Source organism: Eptesicus fuscus, chromosome 7 (assembly GCF_027574615.1).
Source record: "Eptesicus fuscus isolate TK198812 chromosome 7, DD_ASM_mEF_20220401, whole genome shotgun sequence".
Taxonomy (NCBI): Eukaryota; Metazoa; Chordata; class Mammalia; order Chiroptera; family Vespertilionidae; genus Eptesicus; species Eptesicus fuscus.
In genome coordinates, this window is record NC_072479.1 from 22,349,893 (window position 1) to 22,374,706 (window position 24,814).

Genomic DNA, 24,814 nt, shown 5'->3' on the forward strand with positions numbered 1-24,814 from the left:
AGAGGAAGGAAGAGGGATAGAGAACTAGAAACAGCTAGAAACAGCGATCAGGTGCCTCCTCTCCTGCACACCCCCTACTGGGGATGTGCCACACAACTGAGGTACATGCCCTTGACCAGAATCGAACCTGGGACCCTTCAGTCCGCAGGCTGACGCTCTATCCACTGAGCCAAACCGGTCAGAGTGTGAAACCATGTTTTTTGTAGGCTTTGAAAGCAGCACTGAAAACAGCCCCCTTATCTGGACTTGATTTTATGGTGCAGAGGGATGAACGTTAGGATCTCAGGAGGACCTTGCCAGATCAAGGAACTTGGAAACTTCACTTTAAGTTTATGGACACTTTTTGGGTGCTAGGACCTGTACTAGATGGTTTCTCCCTTCATACCCTGAAATAAAGCTTCTGCTTTTTTTTTTTTTTTTTTAGCTGTTTAAAATAGTGTGGTATTTGGCAGTAATTTTTAAAAGTTTGTTATGGTTTCTGTCATTACTTACTACAAACTAGTTCTCCTTATTTGCTTATCTCAAAGTTCAGTGGTTTCTAGTATATTCAGTTTTACCAACATCCCCACTATCTAATTTTAGAACATTTATATAATGCCAGAAAGATAATGAATCTATATCTATTAGCAATCACTCTTTATTTCTATTCCCCATCATAGAGAGACTACTACTATTCTACTCTCTCTCCATGGATTTAACTGTTCAGGACATTTCACATAAATGCAATTGTACAATATGTGGTCTTTTCTGACTGGCTTCTTTCACTTAGCATAGTGTGGTCAAAACTCATTTTATAGCATGGATCTCATTCCCATTTTATCACTAAACTATATTTCATTGCACGAAAATGCCACATTTTATTTATTGACTCATCAGTTGATGGGTATTTGGATTGTTTTCACTTTTGACTATTATACAGGGTGAGGTAAAAGTAGGTTTACAGATGTTCATACAGAAAATAATATAATAATTAATAAGTAATAATACAAAAATAAATTGTTTTGTGTACTCACAATTGTAAACCTACTTTTGCCCATCTTGTAAATAATGCTACTATTAACATTCATGAATAAGTTTTTGCATGAACATGTTTTCATTTCTTTTGGGTATATCGAGTATCAGAATGGTTAGTTCTTATGGTGACTCCATGGTTACCCATTTGAGGAACTTCTGAACAGTTTTCCAAAATGTCTGCACTATCTTATATCTTAATGAGCAATGCGTGAGGGTTCCAATTTCTTGCTATTCTCATTAACTTTTTAAAAAATATATATTTTATTGATTTTTTATAGAGAGGAAGGGAGAGGGAGGGATAGAGAGTTAGAAACATCAATGAGAGAGAAACATCAATTAGCTGCCTCTTGCACACCCCCTTACTGGGGATGTGCCCGCAACCAAGGTATATGCCCTTGACCTGAATTGAACCCGGGACCTTTCAGTCCGCAGGCTGATGCTCTATCCACTGAGCCAAACCGGTTTCGTCAATTCTCATTAACTTTTGTTATTGTCTGCTATTTTTAGCCATTCTAATGGCTGTAAAGTAGTAACTCATCATAGTTTTGATTTGTATTTTTCTAATGACTAATGATGTAGAGCATTATTGGCCATTTATATATCTTTTTTAAATATATTTTTATTTATTTCAGAGAGGAAGGAGAGGGAGAGAGATATAGAAACATCAATGATGAGAGAGAATCATTGATCGGCTGCCTCCTGCACACCCCACACTGGAGATCAAGTCCGCAACCCAGGCATGTGCCCTGTCTGGGAATGGAACTGTGACCTCCTGCTTCATAGGTCAACACTCAACCACTAAACCATGCTGGCCAGGCTATTTATATATTTTATTTGAAGAAATGTCTGTTCAAATCTGTTGCCAATTTTTTAATTGGGTTATGTCTCAATTAATTTAGGTTGCTATAATAAAAATACCATAGATTGGGTAGCTTATACACAATGGAAACTTATTTCTCACAGTTTTGGAGACTGGGGAGTTCAAGATCAAGGTGCTACTATAGTCCACACCTGGTGAGAGACTGCTCCTGGTTTATAAAAAGCTGTGTTCTTGCTGTGCATCACATAGCAGAAGGAGTAAGAGAGCTATCTGGGGTCTATTTTATAAGGGCACTCATTCCACTCACTAGGGCTCCATTCTCATGATCTCATTACCTTAAAGGTTCCACTTCCAAATATCATCACATCAGGTATTAGGGCTTAACATATGAATGGGAGGCAGTGCATAAACAGTCTGTAGCATTCTGCCTTTAGTCCCGCAAAATGTATGTCCTTGTCCCATGCAAAATACATTAATTACATTCCACAACCCCAAAGTTCTTAACTTGTCCTAGCATCAGCTTTAAAATTGAAGTCCAAGTTCTGATATAAAGATCATTTAAATTAGATATGGATGGGATTCAAGGTATGGTTTATTCTGAGACAAATTCCTTTCCAGCTGTGAACCTGTGATGGGAGGGACAACCCTGATGCTCTCTAAATTGTCTTGAGGGTCATTCTTCATTGTCCAATGACACATTCCTCATTTCCATCTGAGACTCATTCAGAATGATCTTTCTTTTCAATAGGACATAAGTATTCCCTGAGAAGATCGGGACTCTCTCTACAGTTCTCCTCTTGCCTTTCTAAGTTCTCATCATTATCACCCTTAACAGTCCATTCCCAGCAACAGAGGCTTTTTCTACGATGCACCTCAAAACTCTTCCAGCCTCTACACAGTACTCAGCTCCAAAGCAACTTCTGCATTTTTAGATATTTGCTACAGCAGCACCTCACTTCTTGGTAGCAAATTCTGTCCCAGTCTACTTGGGCAATATCACAAAAGTACTATAGACTGGGTGACTTACAAACAATAGGAATTTGTTTTTCACAGACCTGGAGACCAGAAATTACACGATCTATGTGCTGGCTGATTCCATGTCTGGAGAGGACCTGCTTTCTGACTCACTGAAGGCTATATTCTTGCTTTACATCAAGCTCTCTGAAGTCTTTTTTTTATAAAGGAAATGATTCCATTTCTGAGGGCAGTGTATGAAGTAATGATATCTCAAAAGCCTAACTCCACATTGGGATTTAACATATGAATTTGGGGCACAAACATTAAGTCTATAGAAGGTCATTTGCCTTTTTATTATTGAACGAGAAGCCCGTTGCACCAAAATTCATGCCAGAACGGGCCTTCCTTTCCCTGGTTGCCGGCACCACCTTTGCTTTGGCCAGAGCCACCTTTCTGCTCCAGCCCAGAGCTGCCTTTCTGCCTTCCCACTCTGCCCAGAGGCCCGGAGAGGCCAGGGGTACAGAGCTCCTGTGTCGTTGCCATGGCGATGATGCAAGTGTCCCGCCCTGCCCCCATCCACTCAGAGCCTGTGTATGCAAATTAACCCACCACTTTTGTTGGGTTAATTTGCATACTCACTCCCGATTGGCTGGTGGGTGTCATGAAGGTATGGTCAATTAGCATGTCACTCTTTTATTATGTAATTATGACTTATTTATATATTTCTTATTATAAATTATTTGTCTTATATGCTTTGCAAATACTTTTTCTTATTCTGTGGGTTATCTTTTCACAGTCTATATGGTCTTGTTATATATATTTTTTAAGTTTAATGAAGTCCAATTTATCTGCTTTACTTGTTGCTTGTGCTTTTCATGTCATATTTAAGAACCCATTGCCTACCTGAAGTCACAGAGATTCACTCCCAAGTTTTCTTCTAGTTTGATAGTTTTAAGCTCTTCTGTTTAGATCTGTGATTCATTTAGAATTACTTTTTACTTATGGTATAAAATGAAGGTTCAATTTAATTCTTTTGCTTAAGGATTTCCAGTTTTCCCAGAACCATTTGTTTAAAATACTGTCCTCTGCCCATTGAATTGTCTTGATACTCTTGTTACAAATCAATTGGTCATAAATATAAGGATTTTTTTTTCAGGACTGTCAGTTCAATTTCTTTAATCTCTGTTTAATCTTATGCCAGTACCACATTATAATGATTGCACTGAATTTGTAATTCAACTTACAGAGTATTACATCTTCACAAAGATAAATATTCTCATCCATAAATGTGGTGTGTTGTTCTATTTATTTAAACTTTTAAATTATCTTGATTACTATAAATTTATAGTAAGTTTTGAAAATGGGAAGGACAAGTCCTCCAATTTTGTTCTTCTTTTGCAAGATTGTTTGGGCTACTATTGTAATAAGAAAGGGACCTGGATAGAGGAAGGTCTGCCCTGGCACAGTCTGGAATGTGTGGGTTCTTGACTTCATGCAGGAAAGATTTCACTACATGAGTCCAGGTGATTTTGAGAGTACATTCATTAAAAATGGGGACAATGACACAAAGGAAGTACTTAGGACAGAAGAAGCAAGAGCATAGCAACAGGGGTAAGCTTAGATGGAGTGCCTTGGACATTGGGAAACATAAGGAAGAGTCAAACCTTGGCCCTTTAGAAAAACAAGTCACAGAGATGGAGGAAATAAGCCAGCTGAGCTGCATGGACTCAGGAAGTAAGTTACAGAGGCAAAAGGAGGGCCCTTAGAGACAGGTTTAGGGGGTTAGCCTGGGACAAGCTGCTGCTGTCCAATGCTCATCTGGTTGCAAGTCTCCTGGGAACCTTTAGAGCTTAGAAGAAAGAAAGCAAAAATACACACCTGAGGAAAGAAGTGTGTCTGGGGGGGAAAGTGTAGGCATATTCAAGGCTCTGAAACTGTGCACTGGGTCCTTTGTCTTAGGGTTTTTATCTATTTTCTAAAAGCAGAAATTTTAGGAGAGGTCTTAGGGGAGGAACTCAATAGAGTATCAGGTTTCCAGGTATCTCTTTTAATATGCTGATTTATCAAAATGAGATCATCTGGGTCATTCTGTGGTCAGTGTCACCTTCAAAGAATGTCACTGGAAAGGGAGCAGGATGAGGAAGGTCTGCTCTGGCATGGTCTGGATTATGTAAATCCTTTGTTCTTAAGTATCCTTGGTTAGGGAAGATAAGGTCTTGTGATTTATTATCTGGCTGTAAATTGCTCAGCCATTTAATTACCTATCTCAGTTTCCCCATTTTACTTGCCAAGAAATTTTCTTAGCTTCTTACTATTCTGCCTCATTATGAGTTCCTTAAATTTCTATATAAACCTTAGAAGTACTTTGTCATTTACTGCAGGAAAGACAGCTGAAATCTTATAATGATTGCATTGAATTTGTAATTCAACTTGCAAAGTACTACATCTTCACAAAGTTAAATATTCTCATCCATAAATGTGGTGTGTTGTACTATTTATTTAAACCTTTAATTGTTCAGTAATAGTTATATTTTTTATTGTATAAGTATTACACTTTAAACTTTTATTCCCAGATATTTTATATATTTTGCTATTATAAGTGGGATTGTTTTCTTGATTTCATTTTTGGATTATTCATTGCTTGTGTTTAGAAATACAATTGATTTTTGTATTTTGAACTTGTATCCAGGCACAATGTTAAATGTGTTCATTAGTTGTAATGAATTTTTTTAAAAAATGAATTCCTTTAATCTTTTTTACACAATCGTATACATGACCATGCCACTTGTATTCTTTCTAATCTGTATGCTTCTTATTTATTTTCTTTCCTAATTTATCTGACCATAAATTCTAGTGCTAGAATTTTGAATAAAAAATGTAAAAATGAACATTCTTGTCTTATTTCTGATCTTAGAGGGGAAGGATTTGGTGTTTTATCATTAATTATGTTAGCTATGGGTTTTTAATAGATGCCTTTTAATCAGGTTAAGAAATTTCTTTGTAGTCCTAGGTATGTTCATTTTTTAATTGTTTTTATTAAAATAAAAGAGTTCTGGATTTTGTCAAATGCATTTTCTTCCTCTTTTGAGATGAACTTGTGGCTTTTGTCTTTTATTCTACTAGCATGGTGTATTACATTGACGGATTTTAAAATGTCAAACCAGCCTTTCACTCCCAAGATAAATTCCATTAGTCATGGACTAAAATCATTTTTGTATGTTGCTAGATTTCATTTGCTAGTATTTCATTGAGGGTTTTTACATCCATGTTCATAAGAAATATTGGTCTGTAATATTTTCTTTTTTTGATAATGTGTTTATCTGGGTTTTGATATCACTATAAAAACTGTCCTTATGCAAAGAGTTGAGATGTTTTTCTTTGGTTTTTTGAAAGAGTTTTTGGTATTAATTTTTAAATATTTGATTTAGTTTACCTGTGAAGCCATTTAGACCCAAGTTTTTATTTGTGAGAAGTTATTTGATTACCAATTCAATCTCTTTATTTGTTATATATTTATTTATATTTTCAGTATCTTCTTAAGTCTATTTTACAAGTTTGGGTGTATCTAGGATTTTATCTAGGTAATCTAATTAATCTCTTTTATACATGATCCAGTAGTAACTAAAGAAATCAATGTTTGCCCACCTGGCCAAACACTGGTTGAGCATCGACCTATGAACTCGGAGGTCATGAGCACATGCCTGAGGTGCAGGCTTGATGCCCAGTATGGGGCATGCTGGAGGCAGCTGATCAATGATTCTCTCTCATCATTAATGTTTCTATCTCTCTTTCCCACTCCCTTCCTCTCTGAAATCAGTAAAATAGTTTTTTAAAAGAAATCAATCTTCAACAATTTCTTGTAACAATAAACAAAAGGAAAAGCAAAGCTGTGATGAGACGCTATAATTAAGAGAAAACCTTTCAGAGGTAGTAACATTTAAACTGTGCTTTGAATAGGAATAAAATTAGTAATGCAAAACACAAGCAGAGAGGTAGAGGGTATAGTGGAAAGAGATGAGAGGTAGAAAGAATTTTTAAGATAGTAAAAAAAAATGGCCTTTGTGGGAAGGTCCTAAGGCAGCAAAGAGCTTAACATGTTTGATGAACAGAGAAAAAACCTGTGCGGCTGTTATGTAGCAAATGAGGGAAAAAATAAAACAGTGAGACTGGAAAGGAAGGTATTGATGATGTAGAGTGGTAGGCCAAGATATTGGGTTTTGCCTCCAGTGCAATGAGACATTGTCATTGGTTTTTAAGCAGAGAAGTGACAGAACCTGACTGCAGTTTTTAAGAATCCCTCTGGATGCACTTTAAAGTAATGAATTTGGGTAATCAAAATGGGAACTGGGGTTCTTTAAGGTTCAGTATTCCAGCTAAGACAAGATGGTAGTGTATACTCGAAGGTGACTGCAGTATCATATAGAAGTATATATAAGATATATTTATATATAGAATAAAGTTAAAATGGCAAATAAAGTGTTATTGAGGGTGACATACTGGCTTTTGAATCATAAAACAAATGAGTAGAGAAACATTAAAAGAAGAGCAAGAATATAGTTATGCTTAAAATTGCAGTTGGATATATAGGTCTGGACTTAGGAGACAGGTCTAGAATATACATACATTTGGGATCTATTGGTTTTAAGACAGTATATAAAATTATGAGAGTAAAACAGGTCAAGAAGTTAGCAAATATAGATGAGAAGAAATAATGTCCAGGGTGAAGCTATAGGAAATTCTATTAGAGTTAAATAGGAGAAATGAGCCAAAAAAAGGATCTTGAGAAAGAGAGACTACAGAAATAAGAGTAAATCCAGAAGGAGAGGAATCCTAAATGGCAATTTAAAAGATTCAACTAGGAAGGAATGGTCAGTTGTGTCGAATTCTGCTGAGAAGTCTAAACATTCTGAGAAGTTACTATGTTTAGCCATAGATTGGAAATATTAGTTTTGTAGTCTTCTGAGAAAAGTCAGAATGAGAGATAGAAAGAGAACTTTTAAAGTTATTTGGCTATGAAAGATAGGTAAGAGAAGAATGGTAACTGGGGAGAGTTATCATGTCATGGGACTTCTCTTCCTCCACCTACTCCTCCTTCCTCTTCTTCCTCTTCTTTTTCTTCAAGGTTTTAGAGTTGCTAGAGCCTTTTCATGATAAGAAGAAAGATCTAAAAGAAAAAGAGAGATAATCTCAAGAATCAAGCAGAAGAGGCTATTCCCAAAGAAAATAAGTCCCTAAAAGAGTGAGAGAAATGGCATCCACAACACAGGTGGAGAGGTGAGTCTCAGAAAGGGAAGGGACACTGATTCTATAGTTATATGAGGGGGAAAAGGAAAGGATGGATGCGGACAAGATAGTTTGTGAATTTGGTTGGGGGGAAATGAGATCATCTAAGTATATCGTTGGCTGCAATGTAGAGGGAGGATAGAAGGTATTTGGAGAAATCTGGATAGATTGCTAGTGGTGCTGAGAGCCCTGAAGAAGGTGATACTCATTAATTTTTAATTATATAAATTATCTTAGTTATGTGTTTTTTTCTCCTTCAGATCCAAACTTTTAGCATGGTTCTCAACTGGAAGTTTTTTGTTTGTTTGTTTGTTTGTTTTTTTTGTTTTTTTGTGTTTTTTTTTTCAGAATTACCTGAGAGCTTTTTCCTGACCCTCAACTTAGACCTAATGATTCAAAATGATTCACCATTTTATGGTGTCCATACATTTATTTGTTTGTTTTTAATTCACAGAACAACTGTCTTGACATAACATACAAAGCTCTTTATGATTAAGCTGCTTTCTATCTGTCCATCTCCACCTCCCACTGCTCCCTGCTTTGGACCCTACATGCCAATCATAACAAGCTACATGTTATGAGGGCCCCTAATTGCACCATGCTTTCTCATTTTACTATTACTGACCTTGAATGGAAAATAGCACATTTTAATTGCTAAGTAGTAATAATTAAAATCAGTAGTTACCAGAGCACAGATCAATTCTTACATTCTTTTCCATATCTCACCCTGGCTAAGGGGTCTGGCAGGTATTGTTTAGATACATTTGTTAAAGACAGGAGTTCAGAACATATTAGTTTTGATAGGAGAACATTGAATATGTTGGCAACTCAGTGCAAGTACAAAACAGAATTAATGTGTCTCTTCTATATTTGTGTTATCAGGCCACAAGTCAAACTAAGACAGAGAAGAAAAAAACAAACTCAAGCCAAATGAAAGACAAGAGGGCCAGTTGTCAGAGCACCAAAAGGTATGGTATTTCAGAGACACAGAGATGACAAAAGTTATCAGAATGGAAAGAGACTAATCAAATGGGTCAAATGCTGTAGACATTTATGTCAAACAAGAACAGAGAATTATCCATTGTCTTTGGAAATACAAAAGTTCTCAATGACCTTTCTTGACTCTGATGGAGTCAAGCCACAAAAGTCAGATCATACTGGGTGAGGAATAAATTGTTTATTAGAAGCAAAGATAGCAAGTAGCAGGAGTTTATTCAAGGAGTTTGATAGTAAAAAAGTAGAGGTAGAGAGGAGTATGAGGTCACAGAGAGAAATTTTAAATTCAAGATTGGAAAGAAAACTCCCCATATGTACATAGAAATATCTATCAGTTTTAGGGTAATGTCCAGCAGAGAGAGGAAAGGAGGAAAAATAAGAGGATGAGGGAGAGGACAATTGAGGGAAAGAGAAAGAGAAGAAAAAGTAGAAAAAAGAAGAGGAAGGGGAGGGGGGAGAAGAGGGAAGTAGAGCAAGATGAAGGATAACTGGTGAAACAAGGTCTCTAAGGAAAAATCAAAATTCACAGGAAAGAGCACTTTAAATAGAAAGAAAAAAGTCCTCTTTCACTAGAAAGGGAGGACTGCTGAAAGGATGTAGATGGATGAAAAAACACTAGACATTAGGAGACAAAGGGGGAAGGAACTGTTGTTATGTGGTCTTGGTTTATTGGTCAAAGAGAATTCAGCATCCAAAGGATGAGGGAGGAGGCACCATGCTTGGGTTTTGAAAAGAAGAGAAATTTTACAATATAGCTTTTGAGGGAAAAGTGAAAGGGAACTGGTGATGAACACAGGAAATACAGCCTAGCTGAGGCTGGAGACCATATATCTAAAATATCTTTGGCTATGCACTTTTACTTAACAGCTCTCAGAATCAAGAATTCCTCCTGTATGTTGTGGATATTTATATAATATTATTTTTTAATTTCTGTGATATACATATAAATATCATATCATTGGATAGGAGTTTTTTCAAAATTATAATAAACTAGAGGAGAGGCCCAGTGCATTAAATTCATGCCCCGGGGGGGGGGTGTCCCTCAGCCCAGCCTACACCCTCTCCAATCTGGGACCCCTGGAGGGATGTCCAACTTCCCTCTCACAATCCAGGACTGCTGGCTCCCAACTGCTTGCCTGCCTGCCTGTCTGATTGCCCCTAACCGCTTCTACCTGCCAGCCTGATCACCACCTAACCACTCCCCTGACAGTCTGATAGATGCCTAACTGCTCCCCTGCTGGCCCAATTGCCCCTACCTGTCCTCCGCTGCCAGCCAGGTCACCCTAACTGCCTTCCCCTGCCGACCTGGTTGCCCCCAACTGCCCTCCCCTGCTGGCCTGGTCGCCCCTAACTGCCCTCCCCTGCAGGCCTGGTCACTCCTAACTCCCATCCTCTGCTGGCCCAGTCACCCCTAACTGCCCTCCCCTGCTGTCCTGATCACCCCCAACTGCCCTCCCTTGCAGGCCTGGTTCCTCCCAACTGCCTTCCCCTGCAGGCCTGGTCACCCCCAACTGCCCTCCCCTGCTGGCCTGATCATTCACAACTGCCCTCCCCTGCTCACCATCTTGTGGCAGCCATCTTGTGTCCACATGGCATCGGCCATCTTTGACCACATGGGGGCGGCCATCTTGTGTGTTTGAGTGATGGTCAATTTGCATATTACCTCTTTATTATATAGGAGGATGCTGATTTTGATTCAACCAAAGTCACTGCTAGATTTATCATAAACCTCACATATGAAACAATCCTGAAATATGTCATCTAAGAAATTCTGTAAATGCACTGTTGAAACAGATGGCACAGCTCTGCAATATAAGCAGGAATGGCCTCACCAGCTATTGATTTTGTTTGCAAATTTTAGATCACTGTATGATGGCTGCTGGTGCTGATGATAGAGTATCTAAAATAATCCTACAATTCCACAAATGACTAAATGTCCTACGTTTAGAAGAGGCTGGAGTTTAAAACTACCTTATTATTGTACATGTCTGAGCCACAGAGACTTTTAGAACATATAACACTTATGTTTGGGTGTTCATCAAATTAAAAAAAAAAATCCACCTGTAACACGGAGGAAGCAGTCTAATTGTATAAATATCTCTATTTTGCCATAAAGCCTCTGTCTTCACTTTGGCATCTGTGATATTTTACTTCCCCAGATGTTCTAGTACTTTTTCCTTCTTTGGTTTTTATTTCCCCTATTATCTCTGAAATTTAGAGGATGTTCAAAGTCCTTGGTCTTCCTTTTGTATACCCTGTTAAAGGCCTAATCTTGCTCTTGCTTTCCTTCACTATTGCCATTATTTGTCATCCATGGAGAGGGGCCATAAAAGATTAAGAATATAGATCTTAAATTTAGGAAGTTATAAACACACATAGAGTTAAGGACCTACTGTGTAGGTGAAAGACATGACCTTCTTTCTCTTCCATTAGATACACTCTTGCAAATCCACGTAGATCCAGCTCTAATATGAGTAAAATTATAATAATAACAAATAATACATGAGTTTTTCTATATGACAAACAATGTTCTGAGTATGTTACTTTTTATTTCACATTAAAGTGTATTATTTTATTTTTTGTTGTTGTATTAAGATGCAATTGATATACAGCACAGTACAGTTGAAGATGTGCAGAACAATGAGGTGACATATACATTATGAAATAATTACTATTTTTCCCTGGTAGTGGAAGTTTATGTGAATTATGGAATTGAATAATGTTAGATCTAGGATCTGCTCTTTGGGTGGGTGTAGACTTTTCATCTATGTCTTCAAATATGTCTAGGTTTCTTTTTTTATTGATTAAGGTGTTAGAAATGTGTCCTTATTCCCCCATTGTCCCCCCACCATCCCCCATCCTACCCTCAACCTTACCCCCTGTTGTCTGTGTCCATCACTTATGCTTATATGCATGCATACAAGTTCTTTTGTTGATCTCTCCCCCTTACCCTCACCCTCCCCTACTTTCCCTCTGAGGTTTGAGCATATGATCTATGCTTCTCTGTCTCTAAATCTGTTTTTGTTCATCAGTTTATATTGCTCATAATAATCCACAAATGAGTGAGATCATGTGATATTTATCTTTCTCTGACTGACTTATTTCACTTAGCTTAATGCTCTCCACCTCCATCCATGCTGTTGCAAATGATAGGAGTTCCTTCCTTTTTATAGCAGCATAATATTCCATTGCGTAGATGTGCCAAAGTTTTTTAATCCACTCATCTGCTGATGGACACTTAGGCTGATTCCAAATTTTAGCTATTATAAATTGTGCTGCTATGAACATAAGGGTGCGTATATCCTTTCTTATTGATGTTTCTAGTTTCTTTTTTTTAAAAAATATATATTTTATTGATTTCAGAGAGGAAGGAAGAGGGAGAGAGAGATAGAAACATCAGTGATGAGAGAGAGTCATTGATTGGCTGCCTTCTGCATGACCCCACTGGGGATCAAGCCCACAACACGGGCATGTGCCCTTGACTAAACCCTTCAGTCCACAGGCCGATGCTCTATCCATTGAGCCAAACCGGGTAGGGCGATGTTTCTAGTTTCTTGAGATATATTCCTAGAAGTGGGATCACTGGGTCAAATGGAAGTTCCATTTTTAGTTTTTTAAGGAAACTCCATACTGTTCTCCACAGTGGCTGCACCAGTCTGCATTCCCACCAGTAGTGCACGAGGGTTCCTTTTTCTCCACATCCTCGCCAGCACTTGTCATTTGTTGATTTGTTGATGATAGCCATTCTGACAGGTGTGAGATGGTACCTCATTGTCATTTTGATTTGCATCTCTCAGATGATTAGTGACTTTGAGCAAGTTTTCATATGTCTCTCGGCCTTCCTTATGTCATCTTTCAAAAAGTATCTATTTAGGTCTGTTGCCCATTTTTTGATTGAGTTGTTTGTCTTCCTTTTATTAAGTTGTATGAGTTCCCTGTAAATGTTGGAGATTAAACCCTTATCGGAGATAACATTGGCAAATATGTTCTCCCATGAAGTGGGTTTTCTTGTTGTTTTGTTGATGGTTTCTTTTGCTGTGCAGCAGCTTTTTATTTTGATGTAGTACCATTTGTTTATTTTATCTTTAGTTTCCATTGCCCTAGGCTCTGTGTCAGTGAAGATATTGCTTTGGCATATATCTGAGATTTTGCTGCCTGTGGATTCCTCTAATATTTTTATGGTTTCCCGTCTTATGTTTAAGTCCTTTGTCCATTTTGAGTTTATTTTTGTGTATGGTGTAAGTTGGTGGTCTAGTTTCTTTCTTTTTTTTTTTTTTTTTTTTTTTTTTTTGCATGTGTCTGACCAATTTTCCCAGCACCATTTATTGAAGAGACTGTAGCTTTGGGGTGAAATATTCTGAAGATATCAATTAAGTCTATCTGATCTAGTGAATCATTTAGGATTGCTGTTTCTTTGGTGATTTTTTGTTTAGAGGATTTATCCAGTGATGTCAATGGGGTATCAGAGTACCCTACTATGACTGTATTGCTATTGATCTCTCCCTTGATATCTTCCAGAAGTTGTTTTATGTATTTGGGTGCTTCTATATTGGGTGCATATATGTTTACCAGAGTTATATCTTTTTGTTGAATTGCTCCTTTTAGTATTATATAGTGGCCTTCCTTATCTTTTGTTATGGCCTTTACTTTGAGGTCTATTTTGTCAGATATGAGTATCGCAACCCCAGCTTTTTTCTCATTTCCATTTGCCTGAAAAATTTTTTTTCCATCCCTTCACTCTCAATCTGTGTGAATCTTTTGTTCTGAGGTGGGTCTCTTGAAGACATCAAATATATGGGTCATGTTTTCTTATTCATTCAGCTACCCTATGTCTTTTGATTGGAGCATTTAATCCATTTACGTTTAATGTTATTATTGATAAGTACTTGTTTGTTGTCATTTTTATTCTTAATATTTGTGTTTCTTCTTGCCTTTCTGTTTCATCTTTTTACAGCAGTTCCTTTAGCATTTCTTGCATTGCTGGCATGATGGTAGTAAACTCTCTTAGCCATTTTTTATCTGTGAAGCTCCTGATTCCACCTTCAATTTTAAATGAGAGCCTTGCTGGGTATAGTATTCTTGAATTCAGTCCCTTGCTTTGCATCACTTTGTATATTTCATTCCATTCCCTTCTTGCCTGGTGTGTTTTTGTTGAGAAATCAGTTGATATTCTAATAGGAGATCCCTTGTAGATAACTGTCTGCCTCTCTCTGGCAGCCTTTAAAATTCTTATTTTGTCGTTGGTGTTTGCCAATTTAATTATGATGTGTCTTGGTATCTGTATTTTGGGGTTCATCTTGTTTGGGATTCTATGTGCTTCTTGGACTTGTGTAGTTTTTTTCTTTCCAATATCAGGGAAGTTTTCTGTTATTATTTCTTCAAACAGGTTTTCTATTCCTTGTTTCTCTTCCTCTCCTTCTGATACCCCTATTATGTGAATGTTATTTCATTTTGTGTTGTCCCAAAGCTCCCTTAAGTTCTCCTCTTGCTTTTTAAATTTTCTTTCCAGTTGCTGCTGTGTTTGTGTGTTTTTTCCTACCTTGTCTTCTAGCTCGCTGATGTGGTCCTCAGCCTCTCTTAGTCTACTGTTTAAGCCTTTCATTGTGTTCTTTATTGTAGCTATGTTGTTCTTCATTTTCTCTTGGTTTCCTTTCATGTTGGTGACATTCTCATTCAACTCCTTATAATTCTCATTGAGTTGTGTGTACACTGAGTGGACAGATTATTATGATCTCTGAATGCATAATAATCTGGCCACTCAGTGTATTTGTAATTGAGTCATGTGTATTCATCATCCAGCTGTTTGAGCATCCTTATAACCATTACTCTGAGTTCTTTCTCTGACATGTTACCTGCTTCAATTTCATTTAACTCCCTTTCTGGTGATTCCTCTTTTTCTTTCTTTTAGGGATTTCTTTTTTGTCTTTCCATGTTTTGCTATAATATTCTAATTGTAGATCCAATTGCTTTGTTACTCACATTCTTTTGGGGATGGTGTTACTGATGTGGTCTCTCAGGTCTCCTGGGCTTGGTAATCTAGTGTAGCTCCCTACTTGAGCTATTTGGGTTCTCTTGATGTAGGCCTGCAAGCTGGAAAGGCAACTGTAGTGTCTATAAGTCAGCAGCCGTGGAGGGGAGTGTCCCGATTTTTGCTGTCTTGCATCCTTGGTTGAAATTGCGCATGCCTCGTGGGGACTAACGGTGGCACCCAGGAGATGTCTGTTGGGGTGGTGGGGCTCAGGAGGCCTGCACTCTGGAAAGGCGTGACTGTGGTGTCCAGAGTTCTATAGCTATGGGGTGGGCAGACTCAGCTTTTGCTGCTGCCTCCGTGGTTGAATACACATGCCCCCACTGGTGGCTCACAGGGGCACCCGCAGTGCATTTGACTGCAGAGTGTACTGATGCACTCTGAAGGGCCCTGGCACTGAAGTTCCTCAATCTAGGTGTCTGTGGGCAGGTATCCAGGATGAGTGAATTCAGAATTTCTACTTCTGGGGGAGTGCATACCTGTTTGTCCAAGATCACACCCAGAAGGGGCTCATAGCGGCTCCCAAGTGTGCCCTGTGGGTCAATGGGCTCAGGGGGCCTGTGAGCTGGAAATGCACACCTGTGGCAGTGGCTTTGCTGGCGCAGAGCTCTGATGCACTCTGAGGGGCCCTGGAGCTGAAGTTGCGCAGCTGTGGTGTCTGTGGCAGTTATTCAGGAAGAGGGGATTCAGAATTTCTACTGCGGGGCAGCGCACCCTTGTCTGTGCAAAATCACACCCAGCAGGGGCTCACAGCAGCATCCAAGATCTGCCGGTGGAGTGGTGTGCCCAGGAGGCCTGTGTGCTGGAAACACACACCTGTGGTGTCTGGAGGTCTGCTGCTGGGGAGGGGAAAGTTGCACTTACTTCTGCAGGAGTGGTGCACCTTTGGAGGTGGAGGTCCCAGGGTCCATGGGTCTGTGAGTAGGGCAGCAGGATTTTGGCTGGAGTGGCTGCCGGGTCGCGGGCAATGTCCAAGTCCTATCTGGATGGTGGTGTTGATGAGTTCCTGGAAGAGGCAGCTCTCCCCTTCAAGATGGCATGGACTCCATGCCCAAGTCCCCTGTCTATGTTTCTTTGGGCACTAAAATATATAGATCAACATTAAAGACCTCGCAAAAGATAATTTCCTATTTTTTTCCCATTATATAGAGATGTGTTTGATTCCTAGAAGACATAATTTTTAACATAACTCAAGTAGTCTAGAAACTCCTTAGGAAGCTATAAATCACTGTTTTACTGACATTGTCATTCTTGGGAGTATCAAGAAACCTCTAAAGTTCATTTTATGTACTTCATCATGAGAATTATTTCTCACTCTGTCCAAAGAGTTGCAGGGGATGGTCTGATATGTTGGAGACTTTTTTCTTATCTTGGATGTCCAATATCAGTAAAGTCCCTCAGCTTTGCTAGGTATCAGAAAAGGCAGAGCAGGAAGTTGAGATGAGAATTTAACAGTCAGAATCATAGAATCATGACAGACAAGTTGTCTCCAGTTCAGATTCTAGGAATGCAACCTTGCTCAGCAGCCTATGGTACCTCTCTAGGTAAAATGATAATATATTCATATCCTGGGTGACAGTATGGCCTTACTGGGGGAAACTGTAGAAATTATGTTGTCAGAATACCATTAAAACTCTTTCAAAATAAAAAGCTTTTGCTTTTTGTAATGAGAATTTTGTATGATTTTTTGGCAAAAATTAGAGATAGATTTTTTTTTGGAGGGAAGTAATTTCAAATGTATTTTGCTATGTACTAATCAGCATAGACTTGTTTGATTGCTTTTCAGGGAAAAAACACAAACTATTTTATAGTTGCAAATAATGTGTCTTCACAAATTTACTTTGTCAGTTTGAACAATAAATAATTCTTATATTTCTTACATCTTTTACTGTATGATTTTATAACAGCCACACAAAAAGTAAGTCAGTTTGTATCATTTAGTTGAATATTTTAATTTCTCCATTTTAACCAATGTAAGATTTTGTGATTATTCCTAGTATAAGTGTATTGTCATTCATAAACAGAAATTTAACCCTTTTGTAAATTGAATAATTTCCACAAATTAATTAGAGTATATGTTTCCATTTAAAGTGTTCCCTATTAAAGTGCAAGTTGTTTTAAGGTGATTTTTACATATATAGTATATTGCTTCAATAGATACAAAGATTATCACATAATGGTGCCAGAATGGTAAATGATAGGAGAAGAAAACCAGATTGGAACCTAAGAGATATATCCTTTAATTTAGTTGGAACTAATTTCCACATATAAATGAAAAAAATAGTAGCATTCAGAGAACATCCCTTGCCTTTGAGATTCACCAACTTTCACTCTGGAATTTTTGTATTTATCAGGTAGTAAAACTATAAATACACAGCAAAGGCAAATAGATCAGCCACACAGGTCAAATGCCATGGATAGAACATCTGTAAGTTCATTGCTTATGTAAAGGTTAATGTTCTAGAAACTAAATTAGAGACTGTTTGGCTAGAAACATTTTCCTACCCAGAATCAATTACCCTCTATTAAACTGCTCAGTACAATTGTCGAAGGAACTTCTTGGAAAGCCACTAGACAACAAGCATGTGAGGAGATAACTAAGTTAATTAGTAATCAGGTTACTATAAATCATGACATCAAGGAAATGGAATTTTACACCCATTTGATTGAAACATTTAAAAGTTTGATAATACCGATTGTTGGCAAGATGTAGATCAATAGTGTGCCATACATTGTTGGTAAAGGAATAAAATGGTACAACCACGTTGGAAAACAATTGGCATTATTTTGTGAAAATAAACATTCCCAAATCATATGACTCATCAATCAGTCCCTTTCCTATATTAAAATTCAAGTGACACCCACTTATGTGCAACAGGAGACATTTATAAAAATATTTATAGCAGCACTGTTCGTAATAGCAAAAAGAAAAGAAAATAATTTGTATAAAATGTATGTAACCATCAAAAGGAGAATATGTATCACACAGGTATAAAAATTAATGAACCACCAGTGTATATAATATAGATTAATCACACCTATGATTGAGTGACAAGAAAATCTCAGAAGTTGTATATAACATGATAGCCTTTTTTTTTTAAAGTGACATAGTTCAACGTAAAGAGCATTGCTTAAGCATATGCTATATAGAATAAAACTATTATTTACAAACAAGGAAATAAAAATACAGAAGGCTAACGATGGATAACTTGGGTTTGATCCATAAGCAGATACACTGGATAAGGAGGAGCACAGAGGTATGTGTAAGCCATTTTAATTGTTCTAGGTTTTGTCTTGGATGTTGGGTTCACAGATGTTTATTAGTTATTTAAATGAATGAATGAATAACTAATAATATAAAAGAGGGCCATGCATGGATTGGTGTTGCTAGTGTGTCATGACCCATGAATTAATTCAAATCTGTATACCATAGGATGTTTTAAGTCAAGCAAGAGAGCAAAATAAAAATTTAAAAAGCTATTGTTAATTCTATTTGTTTAATTTTTTTAAGTGAAGAAATGAAAGGCAATATGCATTTGCATATGTTTATGATATACAAAATGAGCATTTGCATGAGTATTTGTGTTGGAGGATTTACAACCTAATGTCATCAGGATAAGTACTAAAAAAATCACAGGCTATGTGGCACATAGCTAGGGCCCTGACTCTTCTAAATCTAGATTTTATTAGGATTTTGTTTTGGATGAGAGGATGGGCAGCAATGTTTCCTCTGAGAGATGACATATCTTTAGCATAATGTATGGATCATTCTCTCAGCAGGGATTGGTTCTGCCATGTGATACGATTGGGTTTTTATCTTTTAATGATGATTTGTTCTGTATAACTATGTCTGCTCCACTACAATTCTTTCTATCCTATATAGAGTTTTTTTTCTTTCAGCCTTTAACAGAGATACTGCAACCTGTGTGAAGGTGACATTATAACTAGTACCAATAATAAACAATCACAATCTGTGGCTACATGGACTAAATGAAATAGAAAAACTGGTCAGTCATTCACTTTATGTGATTTATATCATCTTGATCTGGACAATTTAAACTTGCAAATTCTAAGCTTAGAGCCATATTTTAATAAGTAGTTGTGTCTTTCATAAACAAAGGCCAGACCTTCCAGTCTTCCATATTGAATGGTGGAAACGTCAAAAGCAGTAAAAAATAATGGTTGGAACAGACTTCAAATGAGGTGTCACAAGTTTTAGGGTCTGGTGTGTGTGTGTGTGTGTGTGTGTGTGTGTGTGTGTGTGTGTTAGAATTTTTGTGGGGAGGAATGCTCTACAGATATAGCTTGGAATAGAGATGTCTTTGCACACATTGCATTGCCCAAGTAACTGTATCTATCAATAGAAACAAAAAAATATTTTTTAAAATTTCTTTAAGGCCCTAATTAACTAATTGTTGGATTTTTAAAAAACTCTTTATATTTGTTTTTTTGTTAGTGTTCTTTATACAAGTATTGGAACCCCAGGGCAGAGGTGATGGCTCACTACTGCTTCACATTAATTTCAGTGCCAGCTCCAAGGCCAGGCACAGTAAATATTTGTTGAATGATTGACTAGGCTCCCATTAGGCAATGAGGCTGCATTAGCAATCAGTCTTCTTAAATGGCACTATTTACTTGTTGAAAACGTGCTTTCCACATTAGCTTAGATCTCTAATTTACATAGGCCCGTTGCCACTGTACTGTGACACAGATCTCTTTCCGAACACTCTGTAGCTTTTCTGACCTCATTCTCACATCAAGACATGTTGAAAATTGCATCCATTTTCATTCAGCAGACTGCCTTGCCCTACCCCTACCTCTAAATTGCAGTTCTTTGATTCTTTACTATAGATCTAACGTGCCCCAGCCTGGTCTGTAATTCCATAAAGTCCTGAGCTTTAGATTATAAATAGGGCTGCACTCAAGTGGAGTCTTGTCTGCCTGTTTACTAGACTGCTTTCAAGATTGTTAAAACCCAAATAGCCAAGGGAGAGATGGAAACTTAATTTATTTCAGGCTTCAATGCCCGGAGGCAAGGCAGACTCTCAGTTTCCCATGAGCAGACTACTAAATGTTTTCAACTTTATTGAGCAGAAAAGATTTTGTACACAGGCCATACAGAGATTTTCCTAGTACAGATCATACTCAAATAACAGAGTTACCTGTCAAATACTGAATGAGACCCACCCACACAGGGAGTTGAGCAATTCTTTGCTTGTTCAATACTTTAATCCTTACTGCAGCTAAACAGAGGCCCTGGCATACATAACAGAAAGTACAGCAAACACTTCATGTGCCAAACATGATGGGGCGTTAGCCTGCTCTCCTCTGCCCTCACCTTCACCAATCCCTATTGGAATAACAAGTTTGAAAGTTATTTCCGTTGCCCTGGAAGCTGTTACTGTTGAGACAAAAAGCTACAATCAGGGTCAATGGAATTATTATGCAAGACTGAAACCAGCTGTTTGGAAGAATAAATTTCAGGTAAGAATTAAGCTTGAAATTTTAAAGTGTTAAGTGACTTGATACAAAATAATTACTGTTTTGTTAACCACGTAGAGGAAAGATGGTAAACTGAGTATATCACAAACAATTCAATTTAATTAACTCCAGGAATTATTTATGAACACCAATCATAAAGGCTTGAACTGGACTGTATGCTTGACATTGAACAAGACAAGAATAGGTTCTTGTCTTTAAGAATTCTATAATTTGACTGATTCACATAGGCCAGTGATTAATACAGAGACCAGCATATACTAGTAATAGATATTTAATAAATCTTGTGCTATTGTGTTTTTGTTGCATTATTATTAACTAGAGGCCTGGTGCACGACATTTGTGCACTTGTGTGTGGGGGGGGGATCCCTCAGCTCAGCCTGCACCCTCTCATAGTCTGAGAGCCCTTGGGGGATGTCTGACTGGTGGCTTAGGCCCACTTCCTGTGGGGAGTGGGCCTAAGCCGTCAGTCAGACATCCTTAGCCGCTACCATGGGGACGGGAGAAGCTCCCACCACCTTCCCACCACCACTGCTGTGTTCGCCAGTGGGAGCTCACTGACCACCAAGGGGCAGCTCATGCGTTGAGCGTCTGCCCCCTGGAGGTCATTCCACTGTTTGATCTATTTGCATATTAGCCTTTTATTATATAGAATGTGACAAGTATCCTATTACTGATATGTGTCAAGTATTAGAGGAGAGCCTTAATATTTTTATTATGCCTATGGGAGCCTTACTAGAGAGAGCAATATATGGGCTAATTCTTGAATAGTGATCTCGCCAGTAGGAAGCAGGGAAGAAAGAATTTAGATAGAGGGAATGACAAATACACAGCATCCATGGCATAAAATAACCAGTTCAGGGTAAGAAGTGTCCAGATCCTTCTTGGTTGGCCAAGGCATATTTGGCAAGGGAACTGTCCACAGTAGTCCAGACTAGACCTAGTTGTCCTGTCTAGGTCTAGATCAGACCAAGATAGCTTGAGGCAGTGTAGCCAGAGGAAGGATTTGAAATAAAATAAAAGAATGCCGCTAAAGTAAGCCAAAAGCAATGCCAATGATCAAGTTTGAAGAGGCAGCTGAAGCTGTGGGTGGGGATAAGTAATGCAGTAAAAAACTAATAAAGCGTACTTTAAGTAGGTTGAAATGCAGATGCAGAAATAGTTCGGAATGAAGGGCATTTCATTTGCATCATTATTATTGGCAGCAATGAAAATGAATGAGAGACAAGAAGGAAAAGTAGTGTGAAGAAGCACTGCAAAATCCAAGTTAATGATAAAGACTTGAAATAAGATAGTAATACTGGAGTCAAGTGTGAGGAACTTTTAGGAGGCAAAATGAGTCACAACGGAATATGAGATTGAGAAGATAGTTAATAGTTATAGAAAATGTTTCAGTGGTCCTCAGGGATAGCACTTTAGAGTGTGGAATGTACATTGAACCTGTGACTGATACAATGTTGAGCTGATAGATGGAACATATTAGTCTGGGAACCTAAGAGTGGAAATAGCATCACCCTTCTCATCATTATTTTTAATGACTGACCCATTTGAGCATTGGTATTTCTCATCATCTCAATCTTAGGTTCTTCCAAACTAGAGGTCCAAATTCTCAATAGGGAATGTTTCCACTGGTGGATATGTAAGAGATCCCCAGAACTTGAAGTTATGACTTGAAGCTACTACATGACTTTGCAATCCTCTTGCTAGTTAGCCTGCAAGGGGAAAAAAAAATCAGATGAAAATGACCCTGATAATAAACAAAGGTGGAAATGATTAGTTCCAAAAGAGAAAAATATAAAAGAATGTCATAGATATCTGGAAGGTTGAGAAATTTGGTAAGATTTAGAAATGCAAAGAAAAAATGATTAAAAAATACAAATACTGCCTTTCAGAAACTGGAATCTTTGTTCCAATGATAGTACTATAGTTGCAAAAAAGTAATTCTGTCAGTAAAATACAGTGTAGCTCAAGAATTTAAATTCAATAAATGTTCATTCATCAACTGAATTCAAATTTTCATCTTCCTTCAATAGTAAATGTCTATTTTATAATTAAAACTAGAGGCCTGGTGCACGAAATTCATGCAGGAGGCGTGAGGTGTGTGTCCCTCAGTCCAGCCTGCACCCTCTCCAATCTGGGACCCCAATCCAGGACTGCTGGCTCCCAACCATTCACCTGCCTGCCTGCCTGATTGCCCCTAACCGCTTCTGCCTGCCAGCCTGATCACCCCTAACCACTCCCCTGCCAGACTGATCGATGCCTAACTGCTCCCCTGCCAGCCTGATTGCCCCTAACTGCCCTCCCCTCCCACCCCTGCAGGCCTGGTCACCCCCTGCAGGCCTGCCCGCCCCTGCAGGCCTGGTTGCCCCCAACTGCCCTTCCCTGGTCGCCCCCAACTGCCCTCCCCTGAAGGTCTGGTCCCCCCTAATTGCCCTCTCCTGCAGGCCTGGTCACCCCTAACTGTCCTCTCCTGCAGGCCTGGTTGCCCCCAACTGCCCTCCCATGCAGGCCTGGTCACCCCTCCCCTGCAGGCCTGGTTGCCCCCAACTTCCCTCCCCTGCAGGCCTGGTCCCCTCCAACTGCCCTCTCCTGCAGGTCTAGTTGCCCCCAAATGCCCTCCCATGCAGGCCATCTTGTAGTGGCCATCTCTTGTGTGTTGGAGTGATCGTCAATTTGCATATTACTCTTTTTTTTTAATTTTTTAAAATTGGTGATATAGAACCACCACATTTTTAAAATATGTTTTATTGATATTTTTACAGAGAGGTAGGGAGAGGGATAGAGAGATAGAAACATCGATCAGCTGCCTCCTGCACACTTCCCACCAGGGATGTGCCCCCAACCAAGGTACATGCCCTTAACCGAAATCAAACCTGGGACCTTTCAGTCCGCAGACTGATGCTCTATCCACTGAGCCAAACCGGTTAGGGCTTGCATATTACTCTTTTATTAGATAGGATATATTATTAAGTTTTGCTATGTGGATATTTTTTAAGCCCTTAGCCTTTAGAAATTAATTTTAATTATTTATGCATAAAATAAGGTAATATCCACAATCTGCTTCAAATTATTTCAAAAAGAAATATTTTGGGAAAATAGATTAAATAAATGTGGTGATGTGCATTATATAATGATCCAAACAACACCACATATTTTGCACATTATATGTATTTACATAATATAACTTTATATTTAATTATAGGTAAATAGATACAGAGAAAATTCAATTATAAATAATAGCTGGGGAGAAAAACCAAGATGGCGGCATAGGTTAAACACCTAACCTGCAGCCGGGCACAACAATTTCAAAAATACAACTAGAGGTCAGAACGGACATCGTCCAGAACCACAGGAAAGTTGGTGGACTGAAATGCCCACAGCTGGGGGGAAGGAGAAGGCCACGGGGACAGTCGGGGAAGCCGTGGAAGCCTGAGGTATGGAGAAACGGGCGGAGACACGAGCACACGCGCCTGCGGGGAGGATGGAACCGGAGAGGAGGGGGCGGCTGATGACCTGGCCGGAGTTCACTGGCAGGAAGGAGATGGAGGCTCCGGAGTGCGCTGAGCACCGGCTCCGATTGCACTGAACCCCATTCCGGGCGAAACCCTGGGAAACTCACTCACTTTCGCAGCTCGGCCGCCCCCGCAGGCCGCCTGGCCCGGGACGCTGGGGACGCCGCCGCAGAGGCGGCGCCCGGAGCCCGGCGGCCTCCCAGCACTCGTCCCCGCCGCGCAGCCCCGGCGAGCCTGGTGCCGCGGGCCGCGCGCCCTGCACACCGGACGGAGGCCCGGGCGCCCTCTCCGTGCACCTCCCGGCGGCGCTAGACTTCAGTAGAGTTGACTGAATTCAAGGGATTAAGAAGTATAAATTGGGGGGACGCCGCGGCGGCGACGTCCGGAACGCGGCGATGGCGGTGCCTGGAGCTCGGCGGCCGCCCAGCGCCCGTCCCAGCCGCGCGGCCCTCGCGCGCCTGGTTCTGCGGGACGCGTGTACCGCGCACCGGACGGAGGCCCGGGCGCCCTTTCCGTGCACCTCCCGGCGGCGCTAGACTTCAGTAGAGTTGACTGAAATGAAGGGATTAAGAAGTACAAATTGAGAAGTTTGAAAAAGATAGCGGCGGAGGTTAAAGGCTGTTCTGTTGCCTCGCACCCAGCGAAATCGGAGGGGATGAGGTGTGGAGTTGCGTGGGTCTGGCTGGTGGCGGGGGAAAGGGGCTT